Genomic DNA, 17,397 nt, shown 5'->3' on the forward strand with positions numbered 1-17,397 from the left:
CCCCAGTCGTAAGCCGGAACCAGACGTAAACCAGGGGCCCTGCCGTAAACCTGGGGCCCAGACGTAAACCGCCCCCAGTCGTAAGCCGGGCCCAGACGTAAACCTTGGGCACAGATGCACCCCGCCCCCAGTCGTAAACCCGGCCCAGCGGTAAACCTGGGGCCCTGCCATAAACTTGGGGCCCAGACGTAAACCATCCCCAGTCGCAAGCCGGGCCCAGACGTAAACCTGGGCCTCAGAGGCAACCCCCCTGAGTCGTAAACCCGGTCTAGCGGCAAACCTGGGGCCCTGCCCTAAACCTGGGGCCCAGACGTAAACCGTCCCCAGCCGCAAGCCCGACCCAGACATAAACCTGGGGCCCACAGGCAACCCACCTGAGTCGTAAACCCGGCCCAGCGATAAACCTGGGGCCCAGACGTAAACTGTCCCCAGTTGTAAGCCAGGCCCAGACGAAAACCTGGGGCCCAGACGTAGACCAGGCCGAGACGTAAACCTGGGGCCCAGATGCAACCCACCTGAGTTGTAAACCCGGCCCAGCGGCAAACCTGGGGCCCTGCCGTAAACGTGGGGCCCAGACGTAAACCGTTCTCAGTCGCAAGCCAGGCCCAGATGTAAATCTGGGGCCCAGATGCACACCCCCGCCCCGAGTCGTAAACCCGGCCCAGCGGCAAACCTCGGGCCCTGCCGTAAACCTGGGGCTCAGACGTAAACCGTCCCCAGTCGTAAACCGGGCCGAGACGTAAACCTGGGGCCCAAAGGCAACCCCCCTGAGTCGTAAACCCGGTCTAGCGGCAAACCTGGGGCCCTGCCCTAAACCTGGGGCTCAAACGTAAACTGTCCTCAGTCGCAAGCCGGGCCCAGATGCAACCCCCCCCTGAGTCGTAAACCCGGCCCAGCGGTAAACCTGGGGCCCAGACGTAAACCGCCCCCAGTCGTAAGCCGGACCCAGACGTAAACCTGGGGCTCAGATGTAAACCGGGCCGAGACGTAAACCTGGGGCCCAGAGGCAACCCCCCTGAGTCGTAAACCCGGTCTAGCGGCAAACCTGGGGTCCTGCCCTAAACCTGGGGATCAAACGTAAACTCCCCAGTCGCAAGCCGGGCCCAGAAGTAAACCTGGGGCCCAGATGCAACCCCCTGAGTCGTAAACCCGGCCCAGCAGTAAACTTGGGGCCCAGACATAAACCGTCCCCAGTCGTAAGCCGGGCCCAGACATAAACCTGGGGTCCAGATGCACCCACCTGAGTCATAAACCCGGCCCAGCAGTAAACCTGGGCCCTGCCGTAGACCTGGGGCCCAGACGTAAACCGCCCCCAGTCGTAAACCCGGCCCAGATGTAAACCTGGGGCCCAGACGTAAACCGCCCCCGGTCGTAAACCCGGCCCAGCAGTAAACTTGGGGCCCAGGCGTAACCTCCCCACCCCCACTTAACTCAGAAGCCGGACACCGGCCAAACCCCCCACCCCGCCCCTGGAGCTGCTCTCCGCTCCCGTGAGGAGACTGCGCCGTCAGAGCCTGAGCGCCCAGTGACCCCTGGGTCAGACCCAACGCCGACCCCTCAGGCGACTCTGTTACCCTGAGGAGCCTCTGACAGGACGCCCGGCCGTCAGGCGACTCCGTGACAGGACGGCCGCCTGATGGGGAGTGTGCACCGCCCTCAGGTGGGTCTGCGGTTGGAACCCTCGCTTCTCGGGTGCGGTCCCTCCCAACGGGGGCGGGGAGGGGCGTGTTGATGGCGAGACCGCCGCCCTCCCGCCCGACCCGGGGCCGCTCGCCCAGGCGCCTGGGAGGCCTCGCCGGGTCCGGGCAGCTCCGGGGGCTGGTCCGCTGCACCGGAAGCCCCGTGACCATTTCATGGTGTCTCTGGTTTTTCGGTTTTGGTTTTTTTGGTGCTGAAGATTTTCTGTGTGTGTGTCATCTAGCTTTTCTCTTACGCTGAATTATGAAATATGTTTAGGAGGATTTTTTTAATCTGAGATTACAGCACACTTTCTGCTAGTTCTTTTATGATTTTATTTACCTCATAGGTTGTTTCTAGACTCAGAATTATTTTGGTTAAAGATATGAATTATCCAAATTTAGGTTTTTCTAGGTGGCTGTACAGCCCTAGTTCCTGAAGTATCAGTCGTTCCCCGCTGATTCGTCCGTCTGTTTGCGTCTCTGCTGACAATTATTTGGGGTGTACACAGAGCGTGAACTGCTAGGTCGTTTTCGGATTCTGCGTTACACGTTTTGAGGGGCTGCTTTCTGCAGTGGCCGCACTGGTTTATATTCCCCCACGCAGTGCATGAAGGGTCCAGTTTCTCCACATCCTCACGGACACCTTATTCTATACTTATTTCCTTAGATTTTTATTTATTTTTGTTGTTATAGCTGTCTTACTGACGTGGTATGTCATTGTGGCTTTGAATTGCATTTCTCTAATGACTAACCATATTGAGCATCTTTTCATGTATTTATTGGCCATTTGTATATCTTTGGGTAAGTGCTTATTACAGTCCAAATTTTAATTGGGTCATCTCTCTTTGTTATTGAAGTGTAAGAGTTCTTTATATATTCAGAGTACAAACCCCTTTTACATACGCTATTTGCAAAAAATATTCTCCCATTCTGTGATTGTCTTTTCACTTTTTTGATCATGTCCTTTAAAGCACAGAGGTTTTCAATTTTAAAGTCAAAATTCCTGTTTTTTTCTTTTGTTACTCACGCTTTGGGTGTCATACCTAGGAATTCATTGCCAAACCTAAAGCCTTGACGATTTACTCCTAAGTTTCTTCCAAAAGTTCAGTAGTTTTAGCTTTTATATTTAGGTTATTAATTCATTTTAAGATGATTTTTGTATGTGGTTGATGTAGGGGGCCCACTGTCATTCTTTTGCATGCGGATATCCAGTTATCCCAACACTGTCTCTCAGAGAGACTATTCATACCCGTTGACTGGTATTGCCATACTTGTCAAGAATCAATTGGCCATGGATGTCTGGGTTTATTTTTGAAATCTCAATTCTATTTCATTGGACTAGGGTATCTATTCTTATGGCAATACCATATTCATTTTTTATTACCATAGCCAGCCTTTGATTAATTTCCAGAGTTCTCAAAGTGTTGATTATGAAAATTTTTGCCATTTTTTTGTTGCTTTTTTGAAGGTGCAAATTTTGAGAGGTCATTATATTCCCATCCTCATGGATGACCAGTTTGTGTTCGTTTTTGCAAATATGTGCAAAATTGTTCAATAGTCATTGTGTATTTCAAACTTCATCATTATAAGAGTATTCATTTATCTCTCTCTCTCATTTTTTTTTTCCGTCCCTAAATAAAAGTTTGTCTGATATTCAAGTAGTAACTCTGGCTTTTTTATTTTTTTGGTTGCAATGATTTGTGATGTCTTTTAACATCATTTTATTTTATTTTAATTTTGAACTTGGAAGCTAACTGCAATTGGAGACATCCCATCCTATTTGTAAAACATTTTATTTTGCAGTATAATATACATAGAAGAGCAAATATCCTAGAAGTATGCCTTTCAAAGAACTTTCACAATCTTGACACATCTGTGTAAATAGCATCCAGCTCAAGGAAAATAACATTACCCAAACCTCAAAAATCTGCTCACATTTCCCTTCAGTTGTTTCTACCCTTTAAGGGTAACCTTTATCTTGACTTCTAATAGTATAGATTAGCTTTGCGGGTTTTTTTCTTTTTTTGTGTACTGTATGTAAATTATGTATTTACTCTGCATTTTCTTTTGTGTGACTTATTTTGCTAAACTTTATGTTTGGTTGTTTCTCTCATTGCTGTGTGATGTTGTAGACCATTCATTCACATTCTGAATATTATTCTGTTATGTTAACTATACCATGATTATCCAGTCTTCTGTTGAAGGGCACTTGAGTAGTTGACATTTTATGGATATGAGGAATAGTGCTGCTAGGAACATGCTGGTCTGTCTCATGGTGCATATATGTTTGGGTACATATTTATTAAGTGTAATCTAAGAGTGAGATTACTGTGTACGAGTATGGGTATGTTCAATTTTAGTAGGCGCAGGCAAAGAGTTTTCCAGCAGTATTTCCAGTTCATTCATATGAACTCTATAATACTTAGCATTTTAATCTTTTTATAAATTTTAGCCACTCTGGTGGTGTTATGGTTCATTGTGTTTTTCATTTGCATTCCTCTAATCAAGTTGAGCGCCTTTCATGTGCATATTTTCCGTTTGCATACATTTTTTCAATTGCCTTTACAAGTCTTCTGCCCAGTGTACTACTGAATTTTCTGTTTCCCGTAGTGATTTCTAGGAATTCTTTATGTATTGCGGATGTGAGTCTTTTGTTGGTTGTATGTATATATTACAAATGTCTTCTCACACTTTGGGTGTTTGTTATGTTCTAATAAACAAAAGTTCTTAACTTTGAAAAAAAGATTCATTTATCTTTTCCATTCATATAATCCTTATCCACTGAATTGGAGTAATGCCTTTGTCATAAACAGATGGCAGTGCATTGTAGAGCTATTTCTGGGTTCTCTTTTCTATTCTATTAATCTGTCTCTTTTTTTTGGCATCAATAGCACTCTTCCTTAATTTTTATTTTATCTTTGGTCTTGGTATCTAGTCATATAAATCCTCCTGCTTTTTTATTCTTTTTCATGATCATCGTGGCTATTCTAGGTCTTTTGCATTTCCATGTATATATTTAGAATCAAATTGGCAATTACCATAAAAAAAAACTTCTGGAATTCTGATTAGTATTTTATTGATTCTGTAGCTCAACTTGGAGAGAAATGATATATTTTTAAAGAGATTCCCATTTTTGAACATGCTATATCTTTCCATTTTTTTTTCATTCTACCAATGTTTTATAGTTTTCAGTGTACAGAGTTTGCATATCTCACTAGATTTATCCCTAGATAGTTGATATTTTAGTGCTACTTTCAACTTATTTTCTTATTTCAGTTCCATTCTATTTCAACTGCTTAGTGAATAATAAACAGATTTTTTAATATTGTCCATGTATCCAGTAACCTTGTGAAATTCACTTATTAATAATGGTTATTTATAGATTCTTTTGGTTTGTCAGTGTTATTAATCTTTTCAAATAACTATCCTTTGTTGATTGTCGTGTGTGTGTGTGTGTGTGTGTGTGTGTGTTCAATCTCAATAATGTCTACACTTATTACTTGTTTCTATGTTCTTTGGATTTAGTTTATTGTTATTGTTTTAGTTTTTTGAGATGGTATTATCACTGATTGTCAGCTATTTTTGTTTTCTAATATATGCATTTAGAACTAAAAATTGTTCTCAGAACATTGCTTTAGTTGACAATAATGATATTTTCAATAACAACCAACCCAAATTATTTTCTGACTTACATTGGGGTTTCTTCTTTGACCTTTACTTTATGTAGAATTGTGTTCCTTAACTGAAAAGCTTTTGGTGATATTCTAGTTATTAATTTATAAATTAATTCCACTGTATTCAGAAAACTACTCTGACTTTGGTCTTTTGAAATGAACTGAGGTTGGTGTTCTGGCCCAATGTATAGTGTATTTTGGTAGCACATAAAAGAATAAGTACATTGCAGATGTTGAAGGTCTACATATGTCAGTCAGTTCAAGTTAATTGATCATGTTATTCCCTTCTATATCTTTAGTAATTTTTTCCTTACTTGTTTTATAAGTTACTGATACAAATATGCTAAAATCTCAAACTGTGATTGTGCATTTGTCTATTTTTTCTTTTAATTCTGTCAATTTTGATTTCATAAATTTTGAAAGTATGCTATTAAGAACATACAAATTTAGCATTGATGTGCCTTTCTGTTAAACTGCTACTTTATCATCATTAAATAGCCCTATTGATCAAAAATAATATTTCTTACCTTAAATTTGACTTTAATGTAGCTATAGCAGCTCTCTTTTTGTTAGGACTCTTTATATTTTTAAATTTTATTATTTCCCATCTTTTTGTTTACTTATATAATATGCTCCTACAAAGGATATACAGTTCTGGGTTTTTATCCAGTCTGACAGTGTTTATCTATTAATTGGATCATTTAGTTCATTTTAAGTCAATGTAATTACTAATACATTTTAGATAGTTTTAAGATTAATATCTTATGTTTTTCTATTTATATAATCTGTTCTTTCCTATCCTTTCCTTATTTTATTTTAGATCACATATTTAAATTATTTCATTTTTTACTTAGAGGTTGGCTGTTCCTTTCAGCACTTTAAAGATATCTCCACTGTCTTCTGTCTTCCATTGTCTATGTGGAAAAGGTTGTCATAAATCTTATTCTTGCTTCTTTGAATTTAATGATTTTTTTTCCTGAACCTTTTAAGATTCTTCTCTTTATCTTTGGTTTTCAACAGGCTATGATGTGCCTGGTGTGTTTTGCTTTGTATTTATCTTCCTTGTGATTGATTCATTGAGCATCTCGAATCTGTGGGATAGCTTTCACCAGTTTGGGAAATTTCTCAGACAAGATCTCTTCCATGCTTCTGCCCACTTTTTCTTTCTTCTCTGTCAGGGACTCCACTTATATGTATATTAGACCTTCTAGTTTGTGTCCCACATGTCTCTTTTGCTCCATTCCTTTTTTTTTTTTTTTCTTTTCTTTTGTTTTTTGTCTCTGCACTTTGGTTTGGATATTTATTATTATCCTAGCTTCCAGTTCCCCAACCCTATCTTCTGCCATGTGTAGTCTGCTCTTAAATATATTTTTCTGCTAAACATTTAGTTGTGCCCTTTTAAGATTTTAAGTTTAGCTTTTTAGGCTACCTCCCCCATGCAGTTTCAAAATCAGGCAAATATCTTGAGGAAAAGGCAGGTTGAGTATTTGAAGAGGCTCCTCTCTCTAGCAGGACTTGGTCTCCTTAGTGCCATGAAATTACAGGATAGTTTATTCTGCCTTTTCCAAGTCCTTGGCCTAGCTCTCCAGCTATGCACAGCCCCAATCTCAGGAAAACGTCCTTTGGGAAGAATTTACCATACATTTGGAGTCCCTTGAGTTTCCAATCTGTCACACCAGCTCTGTGTGATCCCTAAAGCTTCCTGATTTCTGTTCTCCCAGTAAAGTTCCTCTGAGGGGGCCAAGACTAAATGTAAGTCTGGGCCTGGAATCAATAAATGCCTCCAGAGAAGAAAATCACTGGCAATGGTCAGCTTTCCTCAGAAGGGCTCCATTCTCTCTGGAATTTCAATTCTCTCCTTCATTTTTGCTTACATGATCTCCAAAGTCTTTTAAAATACACTTTTGTAATATATCTGGCTTTTTAAAGTTGGGCTGCTGTCATCCAACCCAGAAGAAAACCTACTCTTATTTTCTCTTCCCTCTTACTAAGAGAAGCGCACACACACACACCAACCTTGAAAATACGCCCCCCCCCCCCCCCCGCTGCAATCATTGTCTCCTGATATTCATGCCCTCGTCCAGTCGCCTCCCACTTTGAATATGGCTGGACTCTGTGTACACAAGGCTAGTTTATAGAAGACATTGCAGCCTCTGCTTTGGTCTTTCCAACTGCTTGATTTGGGGGACGTTGGAGGACTGCACGTGGAGAGTCACTGGCCTCCACCAGCAGCCAGAATCAACTTACCAGTCACGTTGAAAGCAGATCTTCCAACCCCAGGAAAGTCTTCATGCCTGTAGCCCCAGCTAAGATCTTGGCAGCCACTCCATGAGAGACCCTAACCCAGAACCACCCAGGGAAGCTGCTCCCAAATTCCTGATCCGCATAGACGCAGAGAACAGAATGGTGGTTACCAGGGCGGGGGAAGGGAAGTTGTTGTTCGGTTGGTGTGGAGTTTCAGTTCTGCAAGATGAGATCTACTGGACGGCAGAGTTGCAGTGCTGTGTTGTGTGCCCAACAGTGTGTTATAGGGTAGATTTCATGTTAAGTGTTCTTACCACCCAGAAAAGGGACACAAGGAAACTTTTGGAGGTGACAGAGTCACAGGTGTATACATATGTCCAAACTCATCAAATTGTATACGTTAAGTATTTTACTGAACACAAGTCCATGTGCCCGACACACAGTGAGGCCAAACAATACTAAACCGTCGGAGTTTGGAGCAGAAAAATGTTTATTACAGGGCCATGCAAGGAGATGGGTGGCTCATGCCTTTAAAACCCCGAACTCCCCGAAAGCTTTCAGCAAAGCCCTTTTATACGAAAGGTGAGGGAGGGGCGTGGTTTGTTGTTGCAAGCTTCTTGGTGTGAGATCCTTCATTCCTGAGGTCAGGTCATGGTCAGGTAATGATGTTCCTGTAAATCTCCACCAAAACAAATGTTATTCTCGGTTCTGACAAGCAAGGGCAAGGTCCCAAGTCACAGCTTTCACCCTCCGAGGTCCAGGTCCTGGCTAAGAGATGGGTGTCCCTGCTCGAGCCAGTTACCCTGTCCGGGAACATCCGTCCAGCACTCAGTCTGGGTCCTCCCACCAGTGCCCAGGCCCGGCTGAAGAGGCAGATCCTAGCTGACGGTGCCCTCAGGGCCAGGTCCCCAGACCCTGGCCAGACGTCATCACTGAGGGAGCCAGGCACCCAGGACCCAACTGGCCCTCAGGCTCTGCAGGCCGTCCAAACAGGGATTGGTGGGGGCGGGTCCTGCGGACTGCAACCCATGCAGACTTCCACTGCCACTAGGTCGCGGAGGCGGGGATGGGGGAGAGGTTCGCCGCTGCCTCAAGGCCTGGGCCCAGCCAGTGGGCGGCCGTGGCAAGGGCTCTGGAGCTCTGCGGGGCACAGGCCCCAGCCTTCTCCCCCGGCGCCAGCTCACACGCCGGCCCCAGGGAGAAGGCCACGACCTGCCTCTTAGCGCACTCTCGCAGCCAGGACCACCACCCCGCCAACCACTGGCCCAGCGGGGCCTCTAAACCCAGCACTGTGGTCTCTCGTAATGGTTGCCTGGTAACGGCTGTGCACCGCCCCGCTGCTATTACAAGTATGTGCACTTTTTTGTACATCAATTATACCTCAGTAAGGTTATTAAAAAAAAGAACTGAGGGCTTCCCTGGTGGCGCAGTGGTTGAGAATCCGCCTGCCAATGCAGGGGACACGGGTTCGAACCCTGGTCTGGGAAGATCCCACATGCCATGGAGCAACTGGGCCCGTGAGCCACAACTACTGAGCCTGAGTGCCTGGAGCCTGTGCTCCGCAACAAGAGAGGCCGCGATAGTGAGAGGCCCGCGCACCGCGATGAAGAGTGGCCCCCACTTGCCACAACTAGAGAAAGCCCTCGCACAGAAACGAAGACCCAACACAGCCAAAAATAAAATAAATAAATAAATAAATAAATAAATTTAAAATTACCTTTCTCTTCTTAAAAAAAAAAAAAGAACTGAGATAATAAATATTTACTGTTGCTTAAAACCATTAAGTTTAGGAGTAATTTGTTATGAAGCAATAGATAAATAATACTAAATGTATATATATGCATTTTTTGCACCTTTTTTCAATTTAATAATATAGCCTAGAAATTATTCCATGTGATTTCATAAAGATCTTTCTCATTTTTTTTGTAGTTTATAATACTACATTATGTACCTGATTGAATCTGCCTCTTGTGAATGTGTACCTCCAATATTTTCCTACTGAGGTAACACATTAATAACCCTGTGTACGTTTGTTGTCGTCATGGTTGTTGGAGGTGGGGCTTCGGGGTAAATCTGTAGAGGTAGGCTTGCTGCTTCCACGTGTGATGTACATGTAGTTTTGTGAGATGTTGCTAGATTTCCCTCCATGGGGTTGTACCGTTTTTACTCCCACTGGCAGGATGTGAGCATACCTACTTCACCAGGGCCTCACCAACAGAGTGCTTTACCAAGTTTTTGAAGTTTTGCCAACCTGATAGATGAGAAATGGCATCTCTGTGTAGTCTGATTTACCTTTCTGTAATTATGAGGAAAATTGAGCACGTATTCATTTGTTCAAGAGCCTTTACATTCTTTGCGAAGTCTTCACATGTTTTACCCATTTATCTATTGAACACTTAGTTTTTACTTTTATTCTTAAAAGTTCTTTATACATTAGGTATATTCGTCCTCTGTTTATGCTATATGTTGCGAATATTTCCTCCCAGTTTGTCATTTTCATTTTGGCCATGCTTTGCATGGCCTTTTTGCCATGTAAAAATCTTCCTAGCTTTTACACAGTCAAATTTATTAATTTTTTAGTTGCATCTGGATTTTGAGTCATAGTGAATTATATAGGAATTCATCCATGTTTTCATCTAGTGCTTGTGAGAGTACTTGTTTTTACATTTATGTCTCCAATTTGGGGGAAGTTTATTAAGAATATCAGTTTTCCCTGTGTATCAGTTATTGATTGCTCAATAATGCTACATTAAAAAATCAACTATAGGGCTTCCCTGGTGGCGCAGTGGTTGAGAATCTGCCTGCTAATGCAGGGGACACGGGTTCAAGCCCTGGTCTGGGAAGATCCCACATGCCGCGGAGCAACTAGGCCCGTGAGCCACAACTACTGAGCCTGCGCGTCTGGAGCTTGTGCTCCGCAACAAGAGAGGCCACGATAGTGAGAGGCCCGCGCACCGCGATGAAGAGTGGCCCCCGCTTGCCCCAACTAGAGAAAGCTCTCGCACAGAAACGAAGACCCAACACAGCCAAAATTAAATAGATAAATAAACTAAAAAAAAAAAAAAAAATTTAAAAAATCAACTATAAAATGTCGTGGCATATAACAATACGTGTTTATTCCCTATCCTTCTGGAATCAGTTAGGTGTCAGCTAGGTATCTCTCCTGACCTTGGCTAGGCTCATCCACGTATCTGGGGATCAGCTGGTCTACCCTGGCTTCCTATATCGGCTGCCTCCAACTGGAGCAGGTAGAGCAATGTGGCCCTGCTCCATGTCCCAGTAGTCTTCCAGCAGCTACCGCGGACGTGTTCTCGAAGCAATGGCAGAAGCACAGTAGAGCAAGCCTTAAAGCACAGGCTCACTCAAACTTTTGCCTGTGTAACAGCTGCTGAAATCCCAGTGGCCAAAGTAAGATACCTGATCAGGTCTAAAGTCAAAGAGGGAAGGCTAAAAAGCTACACAGCAAAGGATTTGAATACAGGAAGGGGTAAAGAATTGAGGGCATCCACTGCATCCTGCGGTCTCCTGTGTCTAGTTCATCCTAGAGCTCTGCTTATCATCTCAGGCTTCTTGAAAGTCTTTATCGCTCACTGTCTCTATTTTCTCATCTCCCCTTCCGCTGTATTTTGGCTTCATCTCTTCACCTTTCCACTAGAACTCTTTTCAACACAGTTGCCAGTGGGCTCTAAATTGCCAAATCCAACATGCATTTTTGGTCCTATTTTATGGGACAGAACATGTTAGTTGAGCATTAATCTGAGTCCTGATTCTGCAGGCAGATGTCTGTGCCAGACTCTTCCAGCTACCCCTCAGGACCATTCTCCACCCTGTTCTCCCTGCTCTCTTCCACTGTGGGTTATATCAGTGTACTCCTGTGCTAGCTGGCTTCAGTCTGTGGAATCCTTGTCAGGAGATTGGAGGGAGAAAGGAGAATAAGATCAATGTATTTGTTCCCTTGGTCCCATACCTGAGGTTATCTGGGGCTGGCTATGTCCTTTGTTACTGCTCCTCTCAAGGTGGCCTGCTCTGTGACTCCTTCTCCTTCCCAATTATGGTGACCTCTCCTTCTCCTCTTGCCTCCAGGCCTAGGATGGTGGCAGTCAGCCACTAATTGCCCTCGGCGCCTGCACTGCCCCACATGGTCTTCCTACGCCCCTCCCACACCTGTGAGATAGTTCCTTTATAAATAAGCCTTCCTCTCATCACCTGCTTCCTGGTGGAACTCTGACACAGCGTGGCATCATTCATCACCCCCCTCTCCGTCTCATCATGTCCATTTACATGTGGGCTTGGATGGTGCTCCTTCTCCTCACCTAATCGCACCCAGTAATTTACACTGAGGCAGAGAGGGAGAAAATGGAGACAGTTCCTGATCCCTACCTTTGAGATTCTAGGGCCTGAGGTGTCCTCACAGGAAACAAAAACAAGCACATAAAGTAGAAGGAGCTGGCACTTCACGAATACAGTGTGTGGCTCTCGCCAGGCTGTGGAGCTCAGCACTAACATGCATCCTTCCGGTCTACTTGGCAAATAAGATATGGAGTCATTGAAATGTACGGTTTCAGCGAAAAGCTATCATGATTTTCACCCCAGCTCGTGAAGACGTGCAGGTGATATTTACATGACCTTTCTGTTATCCTTGACCGTACTGACCACTTCCTCCTTATTGAGACTCCCCACCCCCTGGTTCTCCTTCCCTTTCTGACCTATCCTGCTAGGTCTGCTTCTTAGCAGGCCCCCTTTTCTCTGCCTGCCCCTTAAACATTGATGTTTCCCAGGATTCTGGTTTTGGCCCCCTGCTCACTCCTCTTGCCATGTTTGCATAAGGAATCTCAACCACTTCCATGATCTAACATGAGGCTCCATTTGTTCTTCCTCTGCAACACATTGACTTAGGGACGTGTTGGAAAAAGCCAGGGTCAGGCGAGGAACCTGGTGGATCCCAGCGAGAGCTTGTTGTGCAGAGATTCTGAGCCCCAGGGGGTGGGAAATAACAGCCATGGGACTATGCCTAGTCTCTCTGTCTTCCAAGGAGCAGAGGGAGAGCTGAACACGTGAGCTGAGTCTTCTCTTGTCCCAAGCCTAGAAGGATGAGAGATGATCAGGGAGCCGAGAGGTTCATCTTGGTGCCTTGAAAGAGGGTTGGAAACTCCCTGCTCCAATATTGCTTTCACAAGGAGCCAAAAAATGATATTTGCAGATATGCATGGTCCAGAGACTGTATCACCTATGAACATATCTGAGAAAAGAACTTGAGAAAAGACTTTACTCTCAAAAAATTTTTTCAAGTCAAAGACTTTAAGATAGAGGATGATGGAAAAGAAACAGTGGTAGGTAATAAACACATACAAAGTCTTATATATGTACATAGATACATTCATAGATATCATTTTATATACGTATGTAGTCAAATACATTGAAAATGAACATTGAGAATGTGTAATTTAAGAAATAAAAATTCTTAAAATTTATTTATTGCAAGATAAATTCTAATAATAGCTTAGAATAAATATACTAAGCTATCTCAGCAAAACCTAGATATTAGGTGGGGAGGTAGAAATGTTCAAAGATGTCATTTCAGATCAGGAAAGAGGAAAGTAGGGATGTGAAAATGTTCTAAAGCCTTATCATGTGCAGGGTGTGGGAAGCAGTCAGATAACAGGTGGGGAAGGACATATGGACTTAATAATTAGGAAAGGGAATATAATCATTAATGGAATGGGAAACAATAGTTAATTTAATAAAAGGGTAAAATAGCAATAAATAGCAACTGAAAAATAAATAGCAAACCTGGAAAAATAAGGAAAAGGAAAATCAGGAAACCACAAAATAAAAAGAATAAAAAATATTAAATAAATTAGAATGCTATATAGTGTAACAGTTGTTACTCAGTGTGAATGAACTGAATGTTCCTTGGAAAAACAGACCTTGTTAGACTGAATTAAGAAACATATTTATAGGGCTCCCCTGGTGGCGCAGTGGTTAAGAATCCACCTGCCAATGCAGAGGACAGGGGTTTGAGCCCTGGTCCAGGAAGATCCCACATCCTGCGGAGCAGCTAAGCCTGTATGCCACAACTACTGAGCCTGCACTCTAGAGCCCGCGAGCCACAACTACTGAGCCCGTGCGCCTAGAGCCCGTGCTCTCTCTGCAATGAGAAGCCCGCGCACCGCAACGAAGAGTAGCCCCTGCTCACTGCAACTAGAGAAAGCCGCGCACAGCAATGAAGAACCAACAGCAGCCAAAAATAAATAAATAAATAAATTTATTTTTTAAAAAAGAAACATATTTATAAATATGCTATTTAGAAGAAAAAAAAAAAAAAGACAGCATACTTTAAACAAAGATAAAGGTAGGTTGGAGACTTCCAGTGTTGGTAAGAAGGCCAACCAGATAACCTAAAAGCTTCCTTCCTCAAGGTCCTAGAATGCTGGATAAAATAAAACAAGCATACTCCTGAATAGATAGCCGAGTTTATAAGAAAGCATGGGTTATTGTCAGTAACCAAAAAAGTGAATTGGAAACCAGAGTCCTAACCTTGAGCCAATGCTATAGTTGACCTAAATGGGGGTGCCTGTGGAGGGGGTTGGGGGAGGGTCCAGACCTGTAAGTAAAGAGCTGAGGTTTTAACACTGAGTGGCAAGGTATGAGTTGTATGCCTGCATAAGGCAGAGTGTTGCCCTGACATGCATGTAAATCCAGGACCCCTGAAAGACCACATCCTCTTGGCAAGGAGGCTCATGTCAATCAAGAGCACTTCTCCGGCAATGGGGAACCTGTGAGCCATTAGCTACCAACACTCAAAGAAGCTGGGGGTGGATGCACTTGTCCAGTGTAGGGGATCTGGGTGGGACACTACAGCACCACCTACTGTGCTCCCAAACCTTGAATTGGTGTCCTGGGAAACTTCCACTCAGCAGTCATCAAATTCTGCTATGCTGTCAGAAATTTCCTGCCTCCTAGGCCAGGATTCATCAGTGGTCACTGTCCGACTTTCTCAGCCACTCTGTCCCCACCATTCCACTGAGGCTACCCTCGTCAACATCATCAGCCATCTCCCTCTATGCTGTCCAAACCTAAAGTCACTTCTCTGTACTTACCTGAATTTTCTTCACTCAGTGGCTTTTAGTACCTCTCTTACGCACCCCTTCTCTTCTCTTTCGACCCTCTTCCTAGGATTCACATGCCACCTCTCTGAGGATGATCCCCCAATCCATATCTCCAGCCCCAGTCTCCCTCCGGAATTCCAGACTCATATATCCAGTTACCTACTTGGCATCTCAAAAACGATGTCTAATAATCATTTCAGATGTTACAAACTCTTGACTTGCCTCCCCTTTCATATCTCCTCTTCCTTCAGTCTTCTCATTCTCAGTCACCCAGTTAAAATTTAGGAGTCATTCTTGATTCCTCTATCTCCCTCACCACTCACATCGCCTCTTTCAGCAAGCCTGTCAACTCTCCTTACAAACATGTTCCAAACTTACTTCTCTCCATCTGGACTAGGACCACCCAGGTCTAACATGCCATCTTCTCAATGTTGACTACATTAGTGGTCTCTCACCAGCTTCCTGCTTCTGCTGTTACTCTCCTGCTCTTACCACCAGCAGTTAGAGGGATCATGCCTTTTCCCAGTCTAAAAGTCTCCAATGACTTTGCGCCACACTAAAATAAAGTCTGACTCCTTGTGCTGGTTTACAAAGCCCTGGCTTCCCACTCCAGCCTTATCTTCTTCTCCTCTTTCCCTACACACTCAGCATCCCACTGCTTTTTCTGGTCTTCAGACGTACCGAACTCAGTCCTGCTCTGGGGTCTCTGCATTAACTGCACCCTCTACGTGGATGATCTTCTCTGTAGAACTTTACCTGGCTGGTCTATTGGTATCACCAATGAGACAAGGCTTAAATGTTACTTTGGAGAAGTCTTCCCTAACCACCCAGTTTAAAGCAGCCAACCAGTTGCTCTATGTAATGCCCATTACAATTTAATATGGATGGGTTGATTGATTGATTGATTGATTGGCTGGCTCCCTACACCAGAAAGTAGGCTGTGGGAAAGCAGAGACTCTATCTGCTGGTTCCAGGTCATTCTCCTCCCCTTCAGCCTGTTCCTTCGAGGTGTAAGCCTTTCAAATCTACCGCCTTTCCCCTCTCCTCGTTGCTGACATCTCCCATCCTCAAGACTCCCTTTCATTCATTGATGGCTTTAGCCCCTGCCTCAGTCTTCCTCTCCTCCAACTCTGCCATCCCTCTCAGTGATGGCCTACCTAGGTGATCTACCCACCATCCTGGCCTCTTAGCTCTTCAAGCTCCTCATCTTCAGTGAACTTTTCTCTCACCCTGTCTGAGCCATCCACTCCCACAGGCACATCATGGACCTGGTCATTACCAGAAATTCTTCTTCCTTTAAATTATGAACATGTCTTACCAAGATCTCACCACAGGCTCCTATTCTTCAAGCACAGTGGCTCAGCACTGCCCCTCCCCCAAAAAACAGGTGTTAATCAAGACTCCAAACCACTGTACCCATCATCTTATATTTGTGCATATGAGTCTTGTTCTCTTATTTACTTATCAACTTTAGATTCCATGGTTTATTATGGTTATTATTTTATAATCTCCCTAAACTACCTTGTCCCTCTACCTCCATCATACGTTCTGAGAAAATCCACTAGTCTGGATAAACCCCAGTGTATTATCACCAACCTCGGATTGACACAGAAAACAGCCCAGCAATTCTCAGCAATTCTCATGTGAGCTCATTTACTCTTCATAGTTTTTCCACCACCATGACCGCTCAGACTTTTCATCTGATAACCTCGTCTCTCACTTCAAAGGAAAACACAAGTCATCAAAAGAGAATCCGCCCCACCAATTCCCATGACATCTGGCATCTTCCTCCTTCCTGTCCCAAACAATAAAATAGCTCAGCTTTTCTCAATGGCTGGTTCATCCGTGTGTGGTCTGGATCCCCTTTACTGTCCTTGTATCAAGGACCTTGTTACTTTTGTTATCACCTCTCTCTCTTGTCATTAGTTTCTTCCTCTGTTGGTTCATTCCAGCAGCATAAAAACATACTTTATTTTGTTGTTGTTGAAATGTAAAAACATACTTTAATATCTCCCAACATAAAAGTGAGTAAAGCTCACCCTGTGACATCATGTCCTCATTGGTAACTATCCCATTTCTCTGTTCCCCTTTGCTACAAGGTGTATTAGCTCTGTCTTTTATTTTCTGTATTCTGATGCTTTTTTTATTCTGGAGCCTTGATGACCCTGGAGGGACTGCCCCTCCCAAGATTAGCCACTTTCCAGAGAGAGCAGATAACGTGCCCATAAGTGCACTTTTCAAATACAGGCCAACCAATCCAGTGCCTACAGCGCAGCCACCTCCTTTATCAGACTCTCACACTCCAGGACGTTATTCCCCACCCTAACCACCCCAGGGCCAGGTACCAACCAACCAGTGGCAGCCCCTATGCCCTGCTGAAATTACTCAAATCAGCCCATCCTAAGCCTGCCACCCTGCCTCGCCCATTCCTTCCCCTGGAGACCACAGTAAAGGCTCCTACCCACAGTCTCCCCCAACCCCCAGCTCCTGACCACCCTGGTGCTTCCCCATGTGGCCCGTTATGGCATGGTATGTCCCCCTGTCCTGGCACTGTAACAAACTATTTTTTTAATGGCAATTGTCTCTTGATCTGTTGGCCTTACTATATATACACAAATGTCCTATATTTTAAAACACCAGGCTTCTCAAAAGTGTGTCTCTAACTGCTGACTTCCCGTGCCTCACCTTACT

General features: G+C 44.1%; 1 protein-coding gene across 4 annotated transcripts in view; it reads right to left on the reverse strand.

The window, feature by feature from the left end:
- Window positions 1-7,134, reverse strand: part of SPATA19 (spermatogenesis associated 19) — a 33,794-nt gene extending 26,660 nt beyond the window's left edge. For 2 of the 4 annotated variants that reach the window (XM_082342611.1, XM_082342609.1), the window contains exon 1: window positions 1,575-7,134. The gene's annotated coding sequence lies outside the window, so the exon portion shown is untranslated. Of the gene's footprint in view, window positions 1-1,240; window positions 1,313-1,574 lie in introns of those variants that run through there. The other 2 variants (XM_082342610.1, XM_082342608.1) reach the window with 1 other exon arrangement.
- Between the last annotated feature and the right edge of the window lie 10,263 nt (window positions 7,135-17,397).

Source organism: Balaenoptera borealis (genome assembly GCF_965194805.1).
Source record: "Balaenoptera borealis genome assembly, chromosome: 11".
Classification (NCBI taxonomy): Eukaryota; Metazoa; Chordata; class Mammalia; order Artiodactyla; family Balaenopteridae; genus Balaenoptera; species Balaenoptera borealis.